Raw genomic sequence first — 13,433 nt, 5'->3', positions numbered from 1 at the left:
GCCTTGAGTGCCCCATATCTGGAAGTAAAAAGAGGGAATAGAAATGATCTTAATAAACAACCAACAACCCCCTTTGGGCCCATATGATGGGGAAAGGAAGCGTAGAATATTCTTTATAGATAATAATAAGTCTGTTGGCTGCTATTTGTGGCAGAACATTTGAACCACCAAGTCCAGAGGTAGCAAATTCCTTAACATCAGACAAACAGTGTAAGAGACCTACTGTCTTCCTTTGCTGCTTCTGGGCTCCCAAGAATGCTTTTTACATTCCACATTAATCAAGTGTATACCCCTAGAATGTTGCCCAGAATCCTCTGCTATACATACAGGTTCTGTGGCTGCCTAGGGGGTTCCTCAGCATGCTGGTTGATGTGTAAAGGAGCTTCCTGAAGGCAGAAAGCTTGAGACCCATTGAGCAGGTTCAGATGCTACATGGAACCAAGGTTAGATACCAGTTCCTGTTATTATTCAGAAGTGTGAGATTGTTTATCTACCCCATCTACAGCACAATTAAGGAGAGGACTACTAATTAAGCACTGAACAATTAAGGAGAGCACATCCAGGAGTGCTTTCTATCAACTTCGGTTGATACAACAGCTGTGTCCGTTCCTTGAAGGCAGTGATCTCAGAACTGTGGTGCACAATCTGGTAACTTCTAGGCTTGACTACTGCAATGCGCTCTACGTGGGGCTGCCTTTGTATGTAGTTTGGAAACTTTAGTTGCTTCAAAATGTAGCGGCTAGATTGGTCTCCAGGGTTTCTCAGAGAGACCATATTTATGCCTGTTTTAAAGCAATTGCATTGGCTACCAATAAGTTTACAGGCAAAATTCAAAGTGCTGGTGATTACCTTTAAAGTCCTAAATGGCCTAGGACTGGGTTACCTAGGAGAGTGCCTTCTTCTGCATGATCCCCACTGCACATTGAGATCATCGAGAGAGGTCCGTCTCCGGATGCTGCTGGCTCGTCGTGACTTGGAAGCTGGCTTACTCTGTAGTTGCTCCTAGGCTGTGGAATGTGCTGCCTATAGACATTCATGGTTTAACATCTTTGCCAGCTTTCAAAAGAGCCCATAAGAAACATTTTTTCCATCCAGGACTTTAGTAATCTCTGAATGTTTTAAAATTTGAAATTGTTGTTTTTAACATTTTGTTTTATTTTGTTTTTCTTGTGTTTATTTTTGTGAACCGGCTAGAGCTTTAGGAGTCAGCCGATATATGAATAAAATAAAATAAAATAAGTCTGGAGACTTGGAGTTAAAGTTCTAAATAAAGTAATTTATTTAGGAAATCCATCAAGGAGATAGATAAGGCCTACATGCCCTGCTGCTAGCTACATACTGAAAGAGGGGAAGGGAGAAGGAGGAATTATCTCTCTCCAGGGCGCTTTCCAGGCTAGCTGCTCAACAGCAGCAAAATACATCCATTCAGGCAAGTCGCATTCAAAACGTGGACAGCAGGGGGAGCAGTCTCGCAGAAACTAACAACCCGAAAAAACAGCAACTTCCTTACGCCGGATATACGACGTCCTAGCTCTGCATCAGAGCAATTAAATTCGAGACGAGGCATCAGAAATGTGAACGGCGCCCTGCTGTCTGCATAGGGACTGCAGTGTCACAACACAGGAAGTGTGGAAGCACACTCCCGAGATACGACGTGACCCCCATTGCAAGGTCTAATCTGGAATGTGCCAAGGTGAGAGAACGGCACCTGAGACTGACAAAGGGGAAGCAGAACTTTATTCCCCCTAAGCTGCACGGCTGAGTGCACATGCGCAAGAGTTTAGCTCCCCATTCAGCCGATTCCAGCCCCCGTGTAGTCTCCCCCTGGTCTGGGATGACTGCTTTAATTGCTGCCTCCCCCCCCCACCCGCTTTCCCAGTGCTGCCTTTTCTCCCCTTCCACCACGTTGGCTTTTGCCAAATCAGTGCTCTCCTGCAAGCACAGAGTCCCAAGCAGCAGCTGGGCAGTGAGGGCTGGCTGTGCTGCTGCCTGCCTGCCAGCCAGCCAGCCCATCTGCAGCCCGATCCAGTCAAACTCGGCATGCATGGTGGGGTGCAAGGCAGCAGCAACCAGCAGACAGGAGCCATCTTGCTCTCACCTCCCTTGTTCTCACCTCCCTTTGCTTTCCCTTTTTTCCTTCTTGTCCCTGTTCTCCTCCCCGCTCGTTTCTCTTTTCACTTGGCTTTGTTTGTTCTTCTTTGGTTTTATTTTCTGGTAGTTGCTGCTACAGCTACTTCTATTTCTGGTGCTATGTTAGCTCTGTTTTTTCCTCCTCTGAGATTGCCAGCATTTCATTGCTGGAATGAGGGACACAAGTTTGGGGGGGCTGCCTAGGGCTGGCTTGCTGGGGAGGCCAAGAGGTGTATGCAGTGGTAATCAAGAGCCTGAGTAACACTGACATATATGTAATTGAATTGTTCTGAGTTTGAATCTACCCGCACCGAATCACCCCAGATTCAATTTGTACCTGAAATTTATGAATCTGAATTGATTTGGGGCAAAAAGGGGGTTCTTGGGGCAAAAGAGTGGGGTGGGTGCTAGTGCCCAATGGGTGGAAGCCACCACCCAAATTTCAAAGAAATTGGGCAAAGGGGTGATTTATTTATTTTTTTTAAGTTCATGCGTCTTTAAGCTTTTTCCCATAGGGAATAATGGGGATTTCATCAGCCTTAGTTATAACTCCGGGAGGTGGGGGGGGGGCAGGGTGGCCCAGAGCAGGTTGTGGTGGGTGGTAGTGCCCAATGGGTGCAAGGAAGCTACCACCCAGATTTCAAGGAATACGAATACGACAAATATTTATAATCTGCTTTTCAACAAACGTTCCCAAAGCGGTTTACATAGATAAAAATAAATATCATAAAATAAATAAATATAAATATAAGAAATTGGGCAAAGGGGTGTTTTTTAAAAATTGTTTGAAGTTGACATGTGACATGTCTTTGTGGCAGATTCGGGCAGAAAAGGGGTTCCGAGGGCAGAAGAGTGGGTTGGTGGTAGTGCCCCAATGGGTGCCTGCTACCATCCAGATTTCAAATAAATTGGTGAAAGCGGTGATTAAAAAAAATTTTTTTTGAAGTTGGCGCGCCTTTAAGCTTTCCCCCCATAGGGAATAACGGGGAATTTCAGCAGCTGCATAACCCCACTTGGGGGGCACCAGGGTGTCCCAGGGCAGGTTGTGGTGTAATACACATAGGGTGCCAACCACCCCCCAAACGACAAGGCCATGGGGGCACTGGGTTTTGTTGTTTGCAGTGTCTGAAGCGTAGATTCTCTCGTGGGAAATGAGAGTGGATTTTTTCTAAGTTTATTCAAGTGTATTCATCATTTTGCACCAAAGAAGATTATGAATGAACAAAGATGAGCACTGTTGCTAGCCAGCACAGTGGAGAAATGCTTGACTAACAAGCAGAAGGTTGCCAGTTTGAATCCCCGCTGGTACTATATTGGGCAGCAGCGATAGAGGAGGCTGCCCAATATATACCAAGTAGGACCACTGGTCCATCTGGCTCAGAACTGCTCTGACAGCCAACAGCCCTTCTGCTTGCAAAACAGGTGCTCTGCCCCTGAGCTATGCCATTGCCCGCATCCCCTAGGGATCTCTAGGATAGGTTTCTACAATGAGTAAGTAAGTAAAGTGTTCTGTCAAGTCGATTTCGACTCCTGGCTCCCACAGAGCCCTGTGGTTTTCTTTGGTAGAATACAGGAGGGGTTTACCATTGCCTCCTCCCACGCAATATGAGATGATGCCTTTCAGCACTTTCCTATATCACTGCTGCCCAATATAGTACCAGCAGGGATTCAAACCAGCAACCTTCTGCTGGTTAGTCAAACGCTTCCCCACTGCACAACTTAAAGTGACCACTGGAGGAAAGGATACCCACCCTAACCCCCACCCCCGCAGCCGCCCTGTTTTCTGCCCGTTTTTAGTGCTTCTCATGAACATTTTCCTAGAAAGCAAGAAATGCAGTGCAGATCATGTTACAGCCTTCCACACAGGCAGCCAGCAGAAACAAAAGGTGTTAGAAGGGATGAGCCAGAGCAGGGTTTCTTAACCTTGGGCCCCCAGATGTTGTTGGACTACAACTCCCATAATCTCCAAGCAAAAGCCATTGCAGCTGAGGATTAGCTGAGGAGTTGTAGTCCAACAACATCTGCGGGGCCAAGGTTAAGAAACCCTGAGCCAGAGTATTTGTATGCTAATTAAATTGCCCAAGGGTTCTCAGGGGCCCTTTTTTCAGAGCAGCATCCTCCAGCACGGAGCAGGCAGGGAGGAAGAGAGGGAAGGGCTGGACAGGCTCTGATACCTTTCCTTTGCTCAAAAAGCAAGATCGGCTGACCATCTGATTGGCATCAGGAAAAGCCAATCGACTAAATGGAAACCATAAGAGGAGGAGAGCACGTTCTCCAAGCACTGCCTTGATTTGTCCTCCTTCCTTCCTTGGAGTGAGTTGATTGGCCCTCATTTTTTGATTTCCTGATTGTGCCCCACCCATAGTTCAAATTTGCCTCCCACAGAACTCATCACTCACCAAAGTGTGGCTTTTCTTGTGAACCCCAAACCAAGCAAGTGAAGCAGCAAGCCAGACAGCAATCAACTTGGGAGTGAGTCTAGCTTGGGGCGAGATGGAGAATGAAATTTGAATGAGAGGGACTGGGAGGGAGAGGGGAGAGAGATGAACGATCATATGGGAGGGAGGGAGGGAGCGTGGGTGGGCGGGCATGCTTTGGGACCCTCCGCAGGCAAGTAAAGCAAGCTAACTTTGCTCTCCCCAAGTGAAGTCTCTCTGTTTGTTTTAAAAGATCCCTTAAATGTTATATCAATTACTTTTCAGCTCTTTTCAGTATCAAAGATACTTCTTTGCTTTAAAAATGCATTCATTGATTGCTCATTGGTGCAGAATCCTGCATGCTTTAGCTATTGAGAGAATTGGAGCTTTTTTGGGTGAGCAGAGTGGGTCTTTTGCTGGCATGCATGTCCCATGTTGCATTTGTAAGGTATTATTTCCATCAAGGCAGAGCTGAAAGATTCCTGCAAAAAGGAATGACTGAGCAGGCTTGCCAATTGAAAGCCCAATCCTGCACACGTGGTGTGCACTCAGAAATAAATCAAATAAATGGGCAATGGCATAGTTGCAGCCAAGGGAGCTTCATATACTGTACTTAAAAACAGAACCAGTTTTAAGTTCAGCTTTGTTAGCTGAGACCAGGCTGCATAGCTCCTGGGAGTGTGCAGACTTCACCATGATGCAGACCTGAGTTCAAATCCCCATTCAACCATGAAACTCACTGGGCCAGTGATGTATCTCTCAGTCTAACCTACCTCACAGGATTATGGTGTGGTTAAAAATAAGCATGTGCACCTCTCTGAGCTCTTCGGAAGAAGAGTGGGATATAAATGTTAAAAAAAATAAATCATTGGGAGAGGAGAGCAGCTGTGATTACAATGAATGTCTAGATTTAATGTGCATTAATTAAGCCTTATTAAGTGCTACTGTGCTCAAGTTCAACAATGCAACATAGTATTAAGAAAAATATCATTTACCAAAGTTTTCTTTTTATATCAAAATATTTATGAAGGGCAAAGGTGTGTGTTTGGACTCTTGAGAGAAAGGGGGGAGTGCAATTTTATTGTGAAATGTAACTTTATTGCATTTATTAGACATGGATTCAGAAAACTGCAGTTTCTGTTGACTTTTGTACTACTTCAATACTTCAATATGAGTGCCCCAGGCTGCAAATTGTTTTTAAACAGCCATATAACCTCCCCCCCACCCCGCTCCTGATTTTTGCAACTCACCCCACCACCCCTCAAGACTTTGAAGCTGGCTACAAGCCTGAGTAGGAGGAAAGCTAGAATTCCACAGGGTTGCCAAACCTCCCTTATTCCAAGGGATGCCCCCCCCCCACACACACACACACCAGGACATCACAAATGCAGAGAAAACAGCAGCAGGTGTCCCTTCTATGCAGAAGTTCACATTTCAACATTCCAGAAAGACTCTCCTCTCATCAAGTGTTGCTTGTTTCTTAAGTTTTGTTCTAGCAATGGAGGAAGGAGGGGAGAAATGGAAGGGAAGGGGGAGGCATTCCTGTCCTCCTCGATGATGACAGCACATTTCCATGGTGTACAAGTCAGTCAAGGAAGGGAATGGGACAGAGTGGGGGGGGGGAGGCAAAGTTTCCTCTCCTGCAGGGCAGCAGAAGTGAGCCAGCCCACACGTGTGTCTGTGTCCCAACAACAATCATCAGCCCCTACTGCAGGCACACGGTCAGCGGGGTGGGGGGGCATGTGGGGAGCTCTGGCCACGAGAAGGAGTGGGTGGTGGTGGGGTGGTTTGCTTGAGCAGAGCAGGGGCTGCTGCTGCTGGCCAGTGCCAGCATAATAATATGTATTAATATAATATTTATTTATTTAATAAATATAATATTTATTAATAGTAAATAAAATAAATATTATTTATTTATTTATTTATACATTTATAGCCTGCTCTTCCTCCAAGGAGCCCAGAGCGGCGTACTACATACTTGAGTTTCTCCTCACAAAAACCCTGTGAAGTAGGTTAGGCTGCGAGAGAAGTGACTGGCCCAGAGTCACCCAGCAAGTATCATGGCTGAATGGGGATTTGAACTCGGGTCTCCCCGGTCCTAGTCCAGCACTCTAACCACTACACCACGCTTATACATGGTACACACACGCAAAACCATCTGATGTTTCAGGGAATTGGGATGGAATTATAGAACATGGGGGCTCTCAAGATAAAACTCCAGGCTAGCCTCATCACAAAGACAAAGAAAAGATGAGCCAGCATTAATAGGGGGACTTTCCTTCTTTAAACGGTTGTCTTTTAATGGGAAACTTTCAAGTTTAGGATCCATAGTACAAAGTTAATTTATATATTATTAATTCAGTTCCTAATGAGCTTCCTGGAAGTGGATTACTTCATCACAAACTATGCCATTGAGGTGTCCCTCAAGTTTGTTCCCTCGAGACCAAGGTGGCGGATCTGGAGAAGCTGAGAGAAACGTACAGATGAGGCCTTCAGGGATGTGGTAGAGGCATCCTCCTCCAAGGCTGATAGCTCCTCTGCTGTCAGGGAGAATGAAGGCCTCGGTGAAGGAGGTCATCAGTCTGAGGAAGAGGAAAATGCTCCATTAGTAGGGACATCTTCTGTGGATGATGAGCCCATATCCTCTCACACAGGGGATACTCCTCCGTGGGATGGGGGCCTCCTTGTAGTGGGCGATTTGATCATTAGACCTATAGAGAGATGGGTTTGTGACCCGCATGTTGACCACACAGTGACTTGTCTGCCTGGTGCGAAGGTTGCGGACATCACACAGCGTTTAGATAGGCTGTTAGGCAGTAATGGGGAGGAGACAGCTGTTGTGGTGCACTTCGGCACCAATGATGTGTGGAAATGGAGTTGGGAGGTCCTGGAAGCAAAATCTAGACTTATAGGTAGCATATTGAAGTCCAGGACCCCCATGGTATCATTCTCAGAAATGCCACCTGTTCCATGTACAGGTTCAGCGAGACAGGCAGAGCCATGGGGTCTCAGGGCGTGGATGAGACGTTGGTGCCGGGAGGAGGAGTTTAGATTTGTTATGCTTGCCCAATGTTGGTGGTGCCCCTGCTCCCTCCCCTCTGTTCTCTCAAGTGGTTCACCATATGGTGCACCAGGCTTGAGACATTGCTGATCCTTATCAAAGAGTCCATGTGGTGAATTGATGACAAATCTCTTGAAGCTCAAAGTTTGACCTGACATGAATGCAGGTCAAATCAGCCCCAAAGCAGTAAATTCCTTTTGGGTAAACTGAGAAGGCTTTCTCTGTAGATACACGGACAACTCCCCAGAATTCTTTTCCTAACTCACTCTCTCATTGCAGAGATTGTCTTTCCAACTCCATCCTTCCTACATCAGTTCCTCAGTGATGGCAGCGGCTGGAGATTGGGATGGTGAGAGTCAAGAACAGACCAGTGAAGCGGAAATATGCCTTTTCAAGCCTGTTGTCACCACTTGCCCTGGCAGACTGGACGTGCTTTGCTGCAGAAACATACTGGATGATAAAGCACGCACGTTTCTACCGGAGGACAGCCATGATTTTTGGACACATTTTGAGAACAAAGGAGAGGACACTGAGTGGGGGCCATTGCAGACGGGAATGCGGGACAAACTGGTTTGGGCCCATTCTGTGTGTGCCGGTGCCTATGGAAGTTGGGGGTCCATTGATGATGCAGCCGTGCAGTCTGTGGGAACTTTTGCCCCCAGCCATGCCTTCACTCAAGATGGCCGGAGGCGGGAATGGCACTACTCCCCTACGGCGTCCCTGACGCGTGTCACCCTGCAAGGATGTTTCTTTCGCAGATCAGCCTCTGGATTCGAGGCCCCTGCTCGGTTTGACTATGGCACGATCTATGGATTTATGCCTGGGTGCATTCACCTATCTCGCAAATTCACTGTGCCAATTTTCTACTGCGACCCCTTGAGCCAGCCTTTGTTTCGGAGAACCACCGGGGTGATGGTGGGGTGGCCATTGTGGGCTCACAAGACAAAGGGGGTTTTGGGGTGCGTGTACCCTAAGAACTCTCTCCAGCTTTGTTTTGTGCAATGGGATCAGAAAGGTCCCCCGACCCTGAAAAATCTTGCTGCTGCCGCCTATCTCACCAGCCATCCAAAGCCCCGGCACAATCTGGACATTCCCGCTGTGGTTCAAGAACTTCTGGTCCAGTTCAATGCCTGCGAGATCGGCCGCCCATTATGCCCAATGTGTGAAAACCCACCTGACTTTGGACATACAAGACCCCTTGCCCTGTCCTATACCCCTTACTGAACTGTTTCTATCCCATGGCCAGCACTGTAGCGACCTCGTGAGGTCTCTGGAGGGGGGAACTACTGACAGTATATATCAGCCCAAGGGAAGCCAGAGACCTTGGAACCATGCAGTTTCCCTCCAATGCACCCAGGGGTGCTGGACCTTAAGCACTGTAGAACTTTTCTTGCTCAAAAGGCACACACCCCTCTGCCAGCAAACAGTGGGGACTTATGGGAACAGTTTCAGAACCTCAGGGGGGTCAGCCAAACTTTCTGGGGGTCCCCTACAAATGGGATACACAATGATCTTGGAGCTGAATATCACACCATGTGTCAGTCCATGTATGGGAGATGGGGGCCTATCAGGAAAGTCATTAGGCAATCTATTGGCCTCTACTCCTCCAGTCATCGGAAAATGGACACACACGTTTCAAGGAAGAGACCTTGGCTATATGCCCCAACTGCCTCCTTGACACACATTGTGCTGCGTGGATGCTTCCTTAAAAGCAGTTGCCCACAGCAGAGCACCCCTCACTTTGGGGACAGTACCATCGTTGCTTTTATACCAGGATATATCCATTTGACAAAACACTTTGACATTCCTATTTTCTATTGTGCGCCCCAGCACCAACCCTCCCCTCCACAGCCTGTGGGGTCCATGGTCCGGTGGCCTCTGCGGGTACGTGGCTCTAAAGGGATCTTGGGAGTCCACTACCCCAAGAACATGCTGCAACTTTGCTTCCTACAGTGGGCCCAGACAGGACCGCCATCGCTGAAGGATCTGTCTGCCGCAACCCATCGACTGATCCTGCTGTTCCTCCCGGCCTGTGTCAGTTCCCGATCAATTTCAATGTGTGTGAAGTTGGCCACCCAACATGCAACATTTGTGAAAATCCAGGTTTGGGGGGTAACCAGGCTTTGGGGGTAACCAGCTGCTCTGGTTCTCCCATGCCACCACTTGATTCTGTGACAACACCTAGTACCTCCTTTCTGTCTATCTTTACACTGCCAGAAGAAAACAAAAGGTGGGGGGTGAAGAAAAAGGCAAATATAGACAATGTTTGACCTTGAGTATGTTTTCTTCTGTATTGTGTTCATTTTTCTGAAACTAATACCCAAACTGGATGACACAAACCTGTTTAGAATTATTCTGATCCACTGTGTGTGTTTGCCTTGTAGACCTTCTGTGCAGCCGTGCAGCCCAAGAGTAATAAAGATGTGCATTTTTTTGTGTATTTGTGGATGCCATTTTTTACTTCCAAGATGCCGGAAACAGCGCTGGAAACTCATTCATGTTGCCCACCATCCAACATGATGCGGTTCCTTGCCTGGGGCACTTTGTGGAGACAATTGTACTTATATGCACTGATACCAGAAGGGGGCAATCTCCAGGGGGACTCCCCTGAGGTATTGAGGGGACAGAGATGGGCGCCCCTTGGGTTTGCCACGAACTCGCATGCAGCTTCAGAGCCAAAGGTGCATCTGAAGGAGTGTGGGCCCCAGTGGTAAGTGAAAAATGTGATTGGAACTGGGAAGTTTCTGGTCAAGTTTATTAAATCATCTTCCCCTCACCCCAGAAAGGAAGCCGTTCTGTGGTAGGGGTTGCTGATGAACCTGGATCAGGGCCAGGAATTTATGGAAGAGCTGGCCCCGAGCCCTGCCACAGCTGTCTTGTGAGCATGCGATTAGGGAAAATAATTGGGTGGACACTGGAGATAGGATTTGCTGGGTGGGTGTGGCCATTCTCACTGGGAGAGGAGGTACGGTGTCTTTCACAAACACCTCCGCCTGTGTGAGAAGAACTGGAGGAAGAAGCAGTCGGCACTGGAGGATGACTCTGTGGGCTAAACTCTCTTCGCTAAGCTCTTGGACCCTCACCTCTTATATAGAGAGTGGGCTTTAAACTGAGACCCAGGAATGTGGCTCACAGGAATATGGGCCCTCCCACCAGGTGTGACTCACTACAGCCCTAGCTGACCCATCCCTCTGTCCTCCAGGCAGAGAGAAACAACAAGTGAATGCCACAGAGCCCCCTATGCATACCCTGGCAAGAAAACACACACACTCACGGAGGCTCTAAGGGAGTCCGTAAGGAGTTCTGCGAGAGAGTGGGCTTGAGCAGGGAGCCCACTCTGGGCAGCTGGATCAGCCGTCATGGAGCTGGTTGGGGCAGCGGGGATTGGAGGGCAGCGGGGATTGGGGGCCTCCTGGGGAGCCACCCTGATGCTGGGAAGCTTGTTGTAGCCTCCTGGTTGGGAGGGGAGCTACTCATGAGTCATCACACCCCGGAGCCATGCTGCAGCAACACACGGCCAACTAAACGGGTTAGCGGAGTGTGCACTCCACTAACCTCATTTAATTGGGGGGGGGAATTAAGCGGGCTTGCTTCCAGGAGCCATGCAGAGCCATGAGGTTCACACTTGTGACGGAATAGCCTCTGGGACTTCTCCTTTAAAGAAAAACCAGCCCCTCAAAATCTCCCCTCCTCCAGTTAGTTTGAAGGGAAAAGGTTTGATGTTTTGTTTAGGAAAGCTTGCTCACCTCCTGAATCCGCTTCTACTCTTCTCAGAATAGGCTTCAAACTGGTCAAGAAGTTATTCAAATTGTCAGACATGTAGACAAAGACATCATCTTCTTTGCAAAAAATTAGATGAAGATTACCTTGCCAAAAGATCTACCAAACTGCAGACAATATAAGCAAATACATATTGACCACCAATCTGATTTCAGACCATACCTGGCTTTACCCCATTTTTTAAGGATTTAAGAATAAGCAAGCACTTCAGTGGCAGGACAAACGGGAATCTTTTAAACCATTTCCCCATGATACATTTTACAAAATCTTATTTTTATGCAACACCCCACCCCCACCCCACACAGGAGTCCATCCTAATAAGATGGAGGTGCTTTGTGGGAGGTCAGGACCCAAGAATCCTAAGTGATGGAACGACCAACCGTTTAGATCTCAATCTTTCATGTGTATGTACACACACACACAACACACACACGGGAAGGTAAACCACTGGTTACTGGTGGTTCTTACAGGTGGAGGAAGATCAGGGAGAGGTCCCCCCTCCCCTGTTAAACAGCTGCAGAGTTGATCCCTGGCTGCAGGCACCTGGGACCAGCTGTTCAGAGTAGACTCAGAGGCAGGGCAGACAGCTGTGGGTGGGGAGGGTTCCTGCAGCTGCCTCCTCCTTTTAGTCAGCTCCATAACTTTCAGAGAGGTGACGACTCAGATTGCACAGTGACAGCCTATGATAAAAACAGGATAGCATGCCAAAAATGACCACTAGAGGACGTGCTCTGCATGCATTTGGCCAATCACAGATTCACCTATGGAGGAAGGCATGTTATATCTACTTGAGAAGGGCAGAAAATCACTTATGCCTCATTCACAAGGTCATCACTTGGGTTCTTTTCAGTTCAGTTATATCCAGTTCTCTGTTAGGTCGGTTGTTCCATCACTTAGGATTCTTCTGAGCAAACAAGGCTCTTATTGTTGTGATCAGGAACCAGATATTCGCACCCATTTCTGACGCCTGAAGACAATGGCTGGCTTTGAACATAAATGGCTTGGTAGCCCTGGTGGTATTTTATATAATAACTTTAACCATTAGGATATGGGCTTCCCAGAAAAGTTAAAAAAACAGAACAAGAAACCCACTGAAGTTGCCATTGTGGGAGGCAGAAGCACCAATTTTTGCATTGGGCTGTTCACAACAACCATTAAGTGCAAAGCATTTCAAAGAGGAGATCTTGAAGGACCTCTGTGATTATTTAGGAAAGTGGTTTAAATGTACGAGGTGCTGAACAAAATCATAATGAATAGATTCCTGTAGCCCACAGGATTACAGACTAAAGCAGGCGTTCTCAGACTTCGGTCCCCAGACGTGGTTGGGCTACAGCTTCTATCATCCGCAGCCATAATGGCCAAAGGTCATTGTGGCAAGGGATTATGGGAGTTGTAGTCCACAACTCAAGTTTGAGGACTGCTAAAGAATATGAGCCAAAAGGAGAGGAGGAAAGTCAGTTGGGGGGCTCTTTCTAGGACCAAAAGGTGGGGTTTAGATACCAAACAAACAAACAGCTTTGCATGATCCGAGAGCAAATAAAAGAGGCAAAAAGAGCAGGAAATGTGTCAAACAGATTGTTAAAGCAAGGTTTATCCTAAAGTTTCTTATGGGACTTGGTAAAAGCCAGAACAGAATTGAATGCCCCAGAATGGATCTAACTGGATCACAAAACCAGTGGGATGTGTTAGAGACACTGGAGAACAATGTTTTAGCACTGAAATATTTCCAATATTACACTTTTATTAAGCCCTTCAAGGGCAAAAATGGAACAGAGCAGTGCAACAGTGTGCAATGGCCCACTTGTATTAATCCCTCCATAGCCAGAATGGTGTGAAAAAGCCCTGAACGGTGCCCAAACTGTCAAATTGCATTGACTGTACCAAAAATGGGCTGGAACAGTGCAATGGCCTGAAACTGACCGAAATGGCTCCTTAATGGCCAAACTGCATTCCCAAAACAATGGAATTGGAGAAGAATATTATAGCACTGAAATACTTCCAGTTGTGCACATAAAAGTGCAAGACTGGAAACATTTCAGTGCTAC

The 13,433-nt window shown here is 47.3% G+C and overlaps 1 long non-coding RNA gene across 1 annotated transcript; it reads left to right on the top strand.

Annotated features, from left to right (window-relative positions):
* The first annotated feature begins 4,299 nt into the window (after positions 1–4,299).
* LOC128349103 (uncharacterized) lies at positions 4,300–10,048 on the top strand. Its single transcript, XR_008318556.1, has 2 exons — positions 4,300–4,602; positions 7,888–10,048. It is a non-coding gene; the product is annotated as an uncharacterized LOC128349103 (long non-coding RNA).
* The last annotated feature ends 3,385 nt before the right edge of the window (positions 10,049–13,433 follow it).

Source organism: Hemicordylus capensis, chromosome 3 (assembly GCF_027244095.1).
Source record: "Hemicordylus capensis ecotype Gifberg chromosome 3, rHemCap1.1.pri, whole genome shotgun sequence".
In the NCBI taxonomy this organism is placed as follows: Eukaryota; Metazoa; Chordata; class Lepidosauria; order Squamata; family Cordylidae; genus Hemicordylus; species Hemicordylus capensis.
This window is presented reverse-complemented; position numbering and strand designations above follow the sequence as displayed.